General features: G+C 31.8%; 1 protein-coding gene across 1 annotated transcript in view; it reads right to left on the reverse strand.

The window, feature by feature from the left end:
- LOC145291538 (toll-like receptor 2 type-2) overlaps positions 1-14,793 on the reverse strand; it is a 187,428-nt gene that overhangs the window by 131,570 nt on the left and 41,065 nt on the right. The gene's annotated exons all lie outside the window — the stretch shown is intronic.

Consider the following 14,793-nt stretch of genomic DNA (forward strand, 5'->3'; position numbering starts at 1 on the left):
TCACATTCAATGCTGCTAAGACTAAGCTTGTTTCCTTCAATAACTACAAGAAACCTTCTCTACCACCAATAGCAATGGCTAAGAACATATTGCCTGAAAGTACTTCTTTTAAACTCTTCGCCCTAACGTTTACAGGGAATATGAACTGGAATAGATACATTGAGAGCATTGCCAAGGCTGCTGCAAAGAAGGTGAGCTCTGTCTACCGTGCTAGAAAATTACTTACACCTGAAAGTATCCTGTACTTCTATAAGGTCATCATTCGCCCGTGTATGGAGTACTATTGTCACATTTGGGCTGGTGTATCTGCGGTTTGTCTCTCACTCCTGGACAGGGTTCAAAAGAGAGTCGCCCACCTGATAGGTCCTGAACTGTCATCTAGGCTTCAGCCTCTGTCCCATCGACGAAACGTAGCATCCCTCTGCCTGTTCAACAAATACTTTAATGGTGAATGCTCTGATGAACTGCAAGCGCTTGTACCTCCTTGACGTGACTACTCCCGACAAACCCGACAAGCAACGAAGTTCCACCCCTTTATAGTAGATATCCTTAGGTGTAAGAAATCCTTTTACTCCAATAGTTTCGTCCCCAGAACTTCAAGTCTTTGGAACTTCCTTCCGGGATTCTGCTTTCTCAACTGTACTGATATGCAGACGTTCAAGTGCAATGTTAACAAACATCTTGCTACTGATCTCCCTTGATAATGCCCCCACAAATTATGTCCCCGATAGTAGCCCCCTGCTTCAAAGTTGCACTGTGCCTTGTTTGGGATGAAAATTGAATTAAAAAAAATAGAAAAGTAGGCGAATGAGATAAAATATGAAAGGAGGAAGGATGGGTGAAAGGAGAAGTGGTGGAAGGAGTAAAATAGAGATAGCAATACTAACAGCAGTGTATGGGCAAGAGGGTGACGTAAATAAATAAATGACGTAAATAAAGAAGAAAAATTCAAACGAGAATAGCATCAACATATATTTGACGATAAAGTAGACGAATGGGATAAAATATCTATTTTATTTCACAGTCGGTTAAGAACATTCGATGCATACACCAATGTCCGTTGTACCAACGTTGCCTGAAAGACTAGAGTGATCAAGTTGAACTTCCATTTTGAAAGAACAGCCACTTTTATTTTAAAACATCAAACCTCTTGAATTTAAATTTGAAAACTAACGACTTTTATTTCAATTTGAATTTCATTTTGAAAAATGTATAATTTGAATTTTGCATACAATGAAAATTTTCAAACGGCAATCATTTTGATTTTAAATATAATTAAATGTTCTACTATTTTTAATTTAATTGATTAATTAAAATTAATATCTTTCATTTTAAATACAATTTAAATTAGAAAAAACGGAACCATATTGATTTCAAATTCAATTAAATTATTGAAAAGAAACATGAATTTCATTTAAAAACAAATAAAATTTTCAATAAACCACCAATGTGATTTTAAATGTAATTAAATGTTAAAATAGCAAATATTGAATTACAATTTTGATTTATTTATTAAAAATCGTTCATTTTAAATAGAAATAAAATTAAATACATTTAAAATTTAAGACATCAAACACTTAAATGTGAAAACAACCATTAGTTCTTGTCCAGAATTCTCCTTCGATATGAAAAACAAAAATAAATGTATGTAGTCGTGACGGAAAAAAATTGTACGTCAAAAAAATCACGTAAATTGATCAGGTAGTTTTTTTATAAAGAAAATCATGTTTGAGTGAATTTTCCAATCCGTTTTCTCCCCATGTTAAGAATGGTTTTCTAAAAGCTTGATTCGGAGTTATCTCCTTTGTTTCATTAAAGAGTTTTCACGATGGCGTCGTGAGATTATCGCACGTAATTTAGCCATAAAATTTGATTTTTTATTTTAAATAAAATTACTTTTTTTTTTACATGGGGGTCACCACTTATCAAGGCTCGGAGGCCACTCAGGGATAAGGGTTATTGCCCATTGGAGGATGGGGTTCTAGGTTTATTCGGGTTTCTTTTTTGGAGATTTGTCATGATTGTTGAGGTTTTGGGGTTTGTGGAGCAGGTCAGTAGACTTGGTTGGAGCAGGACAGAGAGGAAAAATAAGAGAGAAAAAGACAAGAAATTTTTTTTTTTTGTAGCACATGATAAGGTAAAGCCGTAACAATTACCCACTAGTATGGCATCGAGAGGCCCTACCAGAAACTACTGTATGATCCAGAATCCATTCACCAAATGGCAATACAGCAGCCACGGTACTTTGCACCTGCTGATAAGATAGCTTCCTTAGTGGTTAATCCAAGTTTCGGGTCCCTGACTATCAGGCGGGTAACGTCAGCCCAGATGAAACGTTTACCTCCAGCACCCTTACTAGTGACATGACCACAAGGAAAAACATAGAAACAGAAATTTTCCGACATCTCAGGCTACGCTTTACAAAGTACTACCGACCTGGAAAGCAGCTTTTTCTTCACCCTTTGTCAGAAAAAAATCATTCATTAGAAATGAGGACTGAAGGACAAAAAAGGAGAAGCGAGAGTTACTGGAGCTGCCGATAACACATCCACATGCATTATCTACTCTCCATTGAGAAAAAAATAAAAATAAAAAATAAAATAAAAGGTGAGAAGGACTTATTCATATCTACTTAGTAAAGTCTGTTGCCCCATTCACGGCTTAGGATAGTACTTGAAGATAGTCTCCCCTCCCATATTAATGCATGGATACTTTTTGCCTTTATCTAGGTCGAGCTGGGATGTTAAACCGTTTCAGCTCCACCCCATAATAAATATGCTATAATGGAACTTTTATCAAATTGAAAAAGCCTGGTTATTTTGAACTCGTTTAAAAAGCTGGTTAAGAAGTAATACCTTTAGGGTTATGTATTAACTTTAGACTAGCTAGAAGTAATGCATACTTTAGAAGAAACAAAAAAGCTGCATGTTTTTGCGTTCAGATAATATGCAAATATAATTTGGGAAATGTTCAATTTCATGGGAGACTTTTTTCTCGTTAAATATAAGAAAAAGTATTGGTTAATAATACTTGATTAATTTAAATGATTTATTTCATTTAATTACAATTTAGATCTTGAATTAAATAAATTAATTTAAAGAACAATAACTTTCATTTAATTACAATATTAAACCCGCAACTATTTTGATTTTTAATACAACTTAAATGTTAAAATAGAAACCATTTTAATCTATCAATTAATCAAAAAGAAAAATATACAATTGAAATTTAAAAACAACAGCCATTTATATTTTTAATTCAACTAAAATATTTAAAATGCAATCCTTAAATAACATTTTCAATTTAAACACATTTGCAATTTTAATTTCTCAATCAGTTCGATTTTAATATAATCACACAATGACGTCCATGTAAATAAAATTTTAATTTTAAAACAGCAATAATTTGGATTGTAATTAACTTAATTTATTAAAAATAATATCTTTTAAATAATAGAAATTAAATTTTAAAACAGCAATAATTTGGATTGTAATTAACTTAATTTATTAAAAATAATATCTTTTAAATAATAGAAATTAAATTTTAAAACAGCAATAATTTGGATTGTAATTAACTTAATTTATTAAAAATAATATCTTTTAAATAATAGAAATTAAATTTTAAAACAGCAATCATATGGGTTTTAAATAAAATAATTTAATATATAAATGGCTATATATCTGTCAGTCTGTCTGTCTCCATATTTTCAAGCTCTATCTCCCCGAAACTAAAAGTCATAAGGCAGCGTTAGGAGCTTCAAATGATTGAATGTTTTACGGGCCGTTCTTTTATGGATCTTTAGCCGGTTAAAATAGTTTTTTATCGGTTCAAAAAACGGGTCAAAATTGAAAAAATTGTTACACATTTTGTACATTCTTTTTATTTTTAATTTTTAATTTTTAATTCGTTTATCCGTGTGGAAACATTACCAGGTTTGAATACTTCGGTTTAGATTCTAGCTGACTTTTTTTTTTCTTGTTACGACTCTATAATAACATACGAAATCTGAAAAAATTAAAATATCATATTCAAGCATATTTTATGCCCAGTCAAAACCGGGCACTCCCCCCACCCACCCGCTAGTTAATTAAAAATAACAATACGTTTCATAGGAATATAATTTAAATATAAAAACAGCTAGTACGTTGATTTTAATTAACTTAATTAAAAAATAATAATAATAATACCTTTCAAATTAATTTATACACCAGCAATCGTTTTAATTTTAAAGTAATTAATTAAAAATAATACTTTTTATGTAAATACAGTTTTAATTTTAAAGGTGCAGCCATTTTGACTTTAATTTTATTAATTAAAAAGAACAATACAATACAGTTCATATTTTAAACCCAATATTTTTATTTTAAATAAATAATAACTAAAACTTGCATTTTATATACAATTTCATTTTTTTTTCAACTGATTAAACATTTGAAAAAAATTTCTTAAAAATATTAATTTACAATTTATTAAAGAATTTAATCAAGTCATAGAAAAATTGTATTTAAATTTTGCACTTACAAATTCATCCTTGCATTTCTGTCTTTAACTTGAGTCAGTTATTCTCGCATGTAATCTCTTTCTTCATCTGAAATCCTTCAGTAAATGCGGATGTTAATATATAAGTGGCAGCATTTTAGAGAAATTGAACCCCTACCCCCTCCTCTTCCCTTCGCTACTGTTTATATTTGTCAACTCAAACAATGGATTCTTTTGTAATGTAAAGATTTAAAGAAAAACAGTAAAAAAAATAAATAAATAAAATAATTCAATGATCGTCTTCCGGAATGAATGTTAGAAATATTCAAGCTGTTGAGTTATTTAAATACAACTTAAATGTTAAAACAGCAATCCTAACCCTCTTTCCCATTGATTGCTCCACTTATCCTTGATCCATACCTTATTATGCTGAATGTTCAGCAAAAATGCATCACATACCATTTATTTTGTTTAATTTTTTTGCACAAATACACTATGGATTGAACTCTGGGGATGTGTTCCATTGGCTGTTAAGGATTTCCACAATGAAATGTTGCTGGTTTCCGCTGGTCCCCACCAATCGAGGCTACTGGCTGTACTCCCACCCTTCTGTAACGTTGCGGTTAGAAACAAACAAAGAAAAGAAATAAATAAATTCGACTAATATTTTTTTTTCTTCTCACTCTCCCATCTCAACACCAATTAAAACGTCTCTCACTGCCACATGTCCATCTAACCTGATTCGCGTTTCTCTTTCTTCTGACAGAATGGAGGCCACAGCCGGCCCATTCTCGCCTTCACTTTACCCGTCCATCTTCTTCAGCGTCGACTTTTTTCCTTTTTTTTCCTCTTTTCTTCTCGTGCACACTTACTAATTCGCATATGTGCTTTGTTCAACTACTGCTGCTGCTAATTTCTTTGCAAGCAAGCTATCCTTCGCTGCTGCTGATATTTTCCCCACGCGCTCATATGCATTATGTTAAACTTCGATCTTGCTGAGTTCAGGGTCCAACACTGCTTTCTTCGAAGATCCGTTCAATGTGACAATTATCAAAGCTTCATGCGCTTCTACTGTTAATCCTGATTTTCTCTTGAAATCTAATGGATACATATTGTTGCACTACATCCATGATGGAAGGGTTTCCTAGAGTAAAGTTTTATGAGAAATCTATTGGTTGTATTATATACATATATATGTGTGTGTGTGTGTGTGTGTGTGTGTGTGTGTGTGTGTGTGTGTGTGTGTGTGTGTGTGTGTGTGTGTGTGCTTTATTAATATTATTAACCAAATAAATTATTTAACCAATATATATATATATATAGTAAGTTATAAAATATATATGGCGATTAAGCTACACTGAATATTTCGCGTTTCATTCACTCTAGGACTCTTCAGAGTCCTAGAGTGGATTTTATAAGAGTCCTAGAGTGGATGAAACGCCGAATATTCAGTGTAGCTTAATCGCCATATATATTTTGTAACTTACTAACTAGCTCTACCTACGTATTGAGCACTTTTGAAGTAAATACTTAAAGTTCACGCATAAATTTATACTTTCGTATATTAATTTTATGTGAGTAAATTAAGTAGTTATATATATATATATATATATATATATATATATATATATATATATATATATATATATATATATATATATATATTTAAAGGAGATTAGAACAATAGTCTAAAGAGCAGAGTGTATTTTAATGTAATAGTGAAATTACTAGTTTAATTAAAATACAGGAAAGAAAAAGTGCTCGTTGTAATTTAATTTAATAAATCATATTACTAAATATGGTGGTGGATTCTCTCATCGAAGACGATGAATGAGGGTTCAGTATGCAATCTTCAGCAGCTCCCAAGATCTGTGACACCACATGCGTAATTGCAATCCTGTAGACGTCCGGCACACTCCTCCGAAGATGGTGGACTTTTATATGCTCGTAGGTCAAAAATGCGTTCTCGAATGAACAGATAACCCTGCTTTGCTGCGTGCTCTGAAACCACAATGGCATACATATTCATTTTTAGGTGGATGTTTCTTGTGTTTTGCTTTCATATTTGCACGAAGGGTGTCCCTATGGCAAAGGCGGTTATGTTCAAATTCTTTTGTTCCCCAGGAAACACGTCTTCCTCCATTTTCTGCGATCCCCTGCTGCACTCTCCCAGGAATTCAGAGAAATTCCACAACGTTTCAGGTTGTCTTTTAGTTTATCTTTGTAACGAAGCAGGGGACGCTCTATTGGACGGACAGAATTTGTCAGTTGCCCATAAAAAAGTTGCTTAGGAACTCTTGAGTCATCCATTCTTACAAGATGACCCGACCACCGCATTTGTATCCTGATCAAAAATGATTCAATACCAGTGATTTCACATCTCTCCAGTAATTCACTGTTCAGAACACAATCCTGCCATCCAACATTGCAGATAAAACGCAGACATCTCATATGGAAGGAGTCAAGCTGATTTATATGCTTGCGGTACAAGGTCCACGTTTCGGCACCATACAGAAGAGTAAGCCGAACAACAGATTTGTAGACTGCCACCTTTACTTTTATGGACACATCGTGGCTGTTCCAGAGTCTGTGTCGCAACCTACCAAATGCCTCACTAGCTTTATTAATTCTACATTGGATGTCTTTTTCAAATTTAGCATCATCAGACAAAATAGAGCCGAGGTATGTAAAAGAAGACACTGTTTTCAAAGCTTCACCATCAACATTTGTGGTTGTGAACAGGACGTAGTGTTTGATTTTGGCTGGTGAATAAGTTCAGTCTTTTTTATGCTAATTGTAAGACCGAAGGCCTTACATGCACCAGAAAAGCTATTGAGGATGTTCTGCATGTCATCAAGACTATGGGTGACAAGAGCACAGTCATCAGCATAAAGAAGGTCAAGAACAGTCTGCACAGAAGTCTTGGTTTTGGCCTTGAACCGTTGCTGGTTAAATAATCCTCCACTTGATCGATACTCAACACCTATGCCTCCTGAGGTGTTCCTGAAAGCTGTCTCAAGCATCACCGAAAAGAAAAGAGCAAATAGGATCGGAGCAAGGACACATCCTTGCTTAGTTCCATTTGACACTTCAAATGGTTCACTTTGTTCACAGCCAGATCGTACTGTCGCCACCATTCCCCAGTGAAAGAAGACAATCACATTCAACATCTTGTCCGGAATACCAAGCCTCCTCAAAACAGTCCACAGGGCATCCCTACAGACGGTATCAAATGCCTTTGTGAGGTCAACGAATGTGACAAACAAGTCCTTACTCTGCTCCCTCGCTTTCTCCTGTAGTTGCCGAAGGCTGAAGGTCATGTCCACAGTACCTCTTCCTGCCCTAAAACCACACTGGGTTTCTGGGAGCACAGTTTTACAGATTGAACCATTGAGTCTGTTTAGGATTATACGAGCTAGAATCTTACCAGCAACAGACAAAAGAGAAATTCCTCTATGGCTATCACACTCACACTTATTTCCTTTGTGCTTAAACAGGTGAATAATTGATGCGTCTTTGAACTGTTGTGGCACGGTACCAAGTTCCCATATTAATGAAAACTGGGCACTTAGTTTCCTGATTAACAGTTGGCTTCCACATTTGTATATTTCTGCAGGTATGCCGTCATCACCTGGAGCCTTACCATTTGAAAGTTGCTTCACAGCCCATTCAATCTCCGACATGGATGGAGTATCAGCAAGCGCCTCGATGGTTGTCCTCTGAGGAATATCATCAATCACTCCTCGATCCACTGTCGATTCTTTGTTTAAAACATTTGAAAAGTGTTCAGCCCAGCGCTTAGTAATTTCTTTCTTATCAGTGAGGAGAATGCCATCCGACGAAAATATTGGAGATGCACCCCTTAAAATGGGACCAAACACCCCCTTGAGGTGTTGGTAGAATGATTTAAAATCACACTTATCTGCCGCATCTTGTAAAGCCTCAGCTTTCTGTTCCCACCAGTTTTGTTTCATTTTCCGGAGCCGAGATTATGCCAACCTTTTGGCCATTCTGAAAGCCTTGTGTTTCACTGAAGAATTTTTGTCAGTAATCCATACCTGATGGGTTTGATGCATGTTATTGAGCAGTGGGACGATAGTTGGATCATTTTCATCAACCCAATCTCGGTTTTTCCTTCGAACATATCCTAATGACCCTTTAGCAGAGTCATACAATGCAGTTTTAAACTCTCTCCAAGATGCCTCAATATCATTCCCACATACAACGGAGGACAGCTTTTCATCAGTAGCCTTTTGAAATGAGTGCACTATCTCCTTAACTTTCAACTTGCCTACATTAATTCTCTTGATGGAAGAGTTACGTTGGTTTCGAACAGGGCGTTTGGTTTTCATCCTGACTGTGGTTGGTTGGTTGCTTTTGTTTTACGGCATATCAACCTGTGACTGTGGAGCAGATCAATTTATGGTCTGACCAACATTCCCCGATGCTGTAAGAACGTGTAAGATTTATATCTTGTCTATCAGAACGACGTACAATGACATAATCAATGAGATGATAATGATTAGACCGGGGATGTTTCCAACTGGCTTTCTTGCAGTTAGGCAGCTGAAACACTGTATTAGTGAGCAAAAGATCGAATTCACTGCAAAGAGACAATAAAAGAACACCATTTGAGTTGACTTTACCAATTCCATGTGAACCAATGACATTTCTCCAGAATTGTGTATCACTACCCACACGAGCATTGAAGTCACCCAAGACAAACAGCTTATCCTGTACACAGACATTGTTGATTTGTTCGCGTAAAGAGGAGTAAAACCTCTCTTTTAGCTCATCAGATGAATTAAGTGTAGGTGCATAGCAACTCAAAAATGTGGCATATTTGTCCTTTCCTACTGTAATGCGCAAGGACATAAGTCTGTAATTTATACCAACGAGCAGGGACTCAAGATTTTTGGCAATATCAGTCCTGATGGCAAAACCAACACCAGATTCACGTTTCTCAGAACTTGGTTTTCCAATCCAATAAAAAGTGTATCCACCTTCAACTTTCTCTAGCTGTCCTGTATCAGCAAACCGAGTTTCAGAAAGAGCTGCAACAGAAATTCTATGATGCCTTAAATATATATATATATATATATATATATATATATATATATATATATATATATATATATATATATATATATAAAGAGAGAGAGAGAGAGAGTAAAACGATTCATAATTATGAATTAAAAATCAGTTTCAAAAGGAAAAACAAACAAAATCAAGTCGAGTGTACGAGCGTTTCGGAAACGATGTTCATTTTATTTAAATTGACCATAAGTATTAACAATAATTTGACAAAGTTTTTTTTTAGTCTCCTCATCAACAAAACAGCGGGGAAGGAGAGAAGTTAAAGACACCAAAATAAAACTAGCATTTTTGTAGTGAGTAAGGCAGATATTTCTAGAAATATTTAAAAACAAAATAAAGAAAACGAAGTTATTAATTTTATGTTGATAAATAAAATAAAATAAAATATAAAATTAGGAATAAAGTTAAGAGAAAAAATATTTTTATAATAAAAAAATATATACCTTATTTAGCTCCATCAGTAAAATTTGTTTTCAGTTCAGTTAATCAGTCTGTTGGCATGCTGTTATATCTTGTCTCTGAATGGTTGAAATAATTACTTAAAGTTTATATTAAATTAAAACGCTGCTCTAATGTATGGTTAATAAGTCTTTATCATTGGACGCTAAATTAAAAAGTTAAAATTATATTAAATTATAAAGGGAGACAACTGCAAATTTTTGAAAAAAACTTTTATTCTAATTATTTTAAAAATAAATTATTTATTTATTGCAATGTTTAACATAGTAAAAATAAATAACGTCAGTAATAGTAATGATATTAATCTTTGTTCTACTTTAATAAATAAATAATAATAGTTATAATAATGATAATAATAGCAATAGTAATAATACTATTAAATAAGTAAAATAATAATAGTTATTAAATTATTAACTATAAACGGTTAAAAATCAGATTAATAATCAGATTATTTTTATTATTTTATGAGGGTTTAAATATGTCAAACTTCATTCAACGTTTATGAATACAACCGGAAAAAATTTCGTCTTTTCAGATTAATAATCAGATTATTTTTCATTATTTTATGGGGGTTTAAATATGTCAAACTTCATTCAACGTTTATGAATACAACCGGAAAAAATTTCGTCTATTCGGTTTAAAAGTGTTGATTTATTGTCATTGAATTTTAATATAGCCAGAGCTTCAAATCTACAAAGGATGCAGAATTGGTCACCAGGCTTATATGCTTTATAAGAGCCTAGTGTTTTCCATTTTAAATTAAAGGGGATATTCATATCTTTGAGATGCCAAATATATCTTGCTAAAGCTGTTTGTTTTTTTAAGGATCTTTTTTGAAAAAATGTTTACGCGTGAAGATTCTGTGTTTTATAAATGCAGAGGTAGATCCAAAGTATACAGCATTTTGTTTAATAAAGTTGTAATAGTTGCTTTCAGTTTGATTAACCGGGGTATTTCTATGTAAGAGGTTTGGTTGTATTAGACTGTTTGATGGATTAATGGGGGTGTTGTTATTCATTAATTATGTGTTGGTGTTAGTCTGTGTGAAAGGATTTATATGGTTGCTATTGTTAGAGTTTACATTTGGGATTTTTTTATACTGTGCAGCCGTAAATTACACTATTCAATTTGCAGGTACTTTCTAAAGCATATGTTTTTTTTTTTCTACAGTTACAGCTTTCCATAGTTTGTATATTTGTATTTTGTATTTTCTTAATTTTCTTATTGTTGTTACTAATTATTTTTGGATGCAGATTTGGCATTGTTGAATAAGATATTTTGATCGTGTTCTTGTTAAAAAAATTTACTGTATTTATGAGGGGGGTGGGGCTTTGAAGTTATTTTCTAATATTTTGAAAAATTCTCTGGCTATGTCTGTTTTAACATGTTTAGAGTATGGAGGGTTAAACCAAAGGGTGTCCCTATGTCTGTTTTTACGTTTAATGATATGGTGTTGGGGTTTATTGGTATTAATGGCTGTTGTGTGTGGTTTAATGTGGTTTTGTATTATTGACTGATTATTTTTTGCAATTTTTTGTAGGTTGACATGGTCATATTATAGGTTATTATGTTTTTACTAGGTTTATTATAATTATTATGGTTTTATATGTAATTTGTATTTTTATTTTGGTATTTAATTTGTGTTTTGTATCCTGAGTTTTTAAGGGCATCAGTGTAGTATTTTGTGATTTTATTAAATATAGATTTGTTAGAAGACAATTTAAATATTCTTACAGATACATTAGGGACTATTGATTTCAATATTTACTTAGGATGGTTTGATTCATTACGAACATATAATACAGATTGGTTTGGTTTATGATATGATTCAAAAGTAGAGCTTGTAAGATTTAACGTTACATCCAAGAAATTGACTATATTTTATTAGAGTCGATTTTTATAGAAAGTCCATAATTTTTTTTAAGTTTCTGTAGGGATTTAATTGCTTTTTTGTAATGTTTATTTGTGAAGTTAGTTAAGAAGAGTGCATCGTCTCTGTAAAAGCCCCCATCTAATCGGAATTCTTTCTGAATTTCACCCAAGAGGAAAATGCTAACTAGATCAGTTACCTTAGCTGAGTCGGGCGACCATTAAAATGTTAAAATGGTCAGGGGGTATTATTTCTGGTCCAATATTTGTTGTCAAATGTTATTATAGACTTTCTAGCTAATAGTATTAGATTGGTTTCGTCTGGGGTTATATCAGTTATTTTACGTGCCATTAAGAGGGATTTATTTAATAGGATTGGTGATATAGATTGGTAATAGGATTCGGTGTCGAAAGAAAGATATTTAAAATTGTTTTTATTGTGACTGTTTGAAAACCATTCAATAACCTGGGTAGAGGATTGCCATAATGGATATTTTATTACAGATTTAATTTTAGGGATAATTCCATCAAGGATATTTTACTAACCAACCCTATATCTGATTATGAGGGAAAATGAGTCTAATTGAAGAGTTTATATTAAAGTCTTCTTTGTGATCTTTTAAAGAAAATCTTGGGGTACCTGGTTCTATTTTTTCAGTATCATTATCTATTTTAAGTTTAGTTAAGATATTTTTTGCTTCCTTGTTTATTCTGCTTAGCGTTGTCCTTTACTTTTATAATTTTTATTAAGTTCCTCATATATGAGGTTTTTATATTGTATATAGTCCATGGTATAAATATTTCTAGTTTCATCCTTCAGGACTATTAGTTCATTTTGGTGGATTTTTATATTGATTTTGAAAATTTATTTATTTATTTTTTAGCATTTGGGTGACATATTTTTTGCTATTTTTAAATTTAACATTTTTAATTAGGCTTAGTAAATCGTTTTCAAAATTTTAAATGTCCTTGTTTTTTTTTAAAAGGATTATATATATATGTTCTTTATTTGTAGTAATTGTGCTTCATCTTCATTGAGAGTGGTATTTTCCAGTTCTTGGGGTTGTAAATCAATTGGTTGATTAATCTCTGCTCTTTAAACTCTAGATCTACTTCATAATATAATATAATATAATATAATATAATATAATATAATATAATATAATATAATATAATATATATATATATATATATATATATATATATATATATATACCTTTTAATATTTTTAACCAAAATTTTAATATATGAAAATTTTCATAATCGAGCATTCATATAATATTTTTCCCAAAATCAAGACAACAAAATGTAAAATGAGAACATCATTTTTTCATTATTATTTTTAAATACTTCTTCATTATTCTTAATTTCATTTTCTTTAATTCTTTATTATTTTTGTACCTATGTTTATTTTTTACCATTCTTCATTTCATTGCCGATGAACGTTTTTAACGACAGTTCCTTCTTAAGAAATAACATGTTAAGAAAAAATTAACTTGTTGATCGTAAAAATAAACAAAGTTTAATTATGAAATTATTGGAATTATTTAGGATGAAATAGGCGAAAATTTGAATAGAAACTAGAATTCTAAGAAGTAGATTAATATTCGGGAAATAAATCGATTAAATAAATAAATTGGGGAGAAAAATAATTATAAAAATTAAAAAAAAAACATACAGAAGATTAAATAAATATTAAAATAAAAAATTGGTGGAAATATCATTTAAAAAGTAAAAATACGAAAATAGGAAAACTAATAGATACGAAAGTAATCAATATATATATATATATATATATATATATATATATATATATATATATATATATATATATATATATATATATAAAATTAAAAAAATGGAAGAGCGGTATTGAGCTGAGTAAAACTGCTTGATTTCTCAGAGTAGAGATTACGAATATATTCATATATGTATAAATAGTGTATTTTACCGTCTGAAGAGTAGCTATTTTGGAATATTTTAAAATTGTCCAAATAATTATAAAACAATGCATCATGAGGAAATACGCAAAATGATGTTCTCATTCTATATTTTATTGTCTTGATTTTTGTGAAAATATTATATATATTAGTGTTGGTAAGATTAATCGAAATCGGGAATCGAAAATATCTTAACGTTTGGGGAATCGGTATCGGAATTGGTAAAATTTCTGCTTATTTTCTGATGCCAAAAACATTTCCTTTAATTTAATTTTTTTCAAAATCAAAAATTTAACACGGAATCGATAATTGTATCGGAATTGGAAAAATAATGGAATCGACTCATCCCTAATATATAACTACTTCATTTACTCACATAAATGTAATATACGAAAGTATAGATTTATCCGTAAACTTTAAGTATTTACTTCAAAAGTGCTCAATACGTAGGCAGAGCTGGTTAGTAATTTATAAAATATATATGGCGATTAAGCTACACTGAATATTCTGCGTTTCATCCACTATAGGATTCGTCAGGCTTATGCGCGAATTCTGTGGTTGTTTCTTGTTTTTATATATGTTGAGGATTTTTAGTTAGCCAATCAGCTTTCTAGTATCCACCGCGCCCCCTTCCTAAAGTTTAAGGCAACTGAAAGAAAACAGAGTAAGTGCAAAACGACTACCAGCCGCACCAATATCTGCAGCATTAAATCCACATTCATGTTCTATTTGTGGCCTTGTCTGCAAATCACTGGCTGGACTAAAAAGTCATCAGAGACAAAAGCATAAATGAGTTTTAGAAATATGGGTTGTCCGTGAGAGTCCATCATATGAAACGGTTTTTGAGACGATTGGGCAATTTTAGAATAAGAATCAATAAGGGAATTGGAATTAAAAATCTAGAACAGAATTGGTAATTGTATCGGAATCGGTAAAATAATAGGGATCG

This window comes from Euprymna scolopes, chromosome 12 (genome assembly GCF_053919585.1).
Source record: "Euprymna scolopes isolate OS-2025 chromosome 12, ASM5391958v1, whole genome shotgun sequence".
NCBI classification, from domain to species: domain Eukaryota; kingdom Metazoa; phylum Mollusca; class Cephalopoda; order Sepiida; family Sepiolidae; genus Euprymna; species Euprymna scolopes.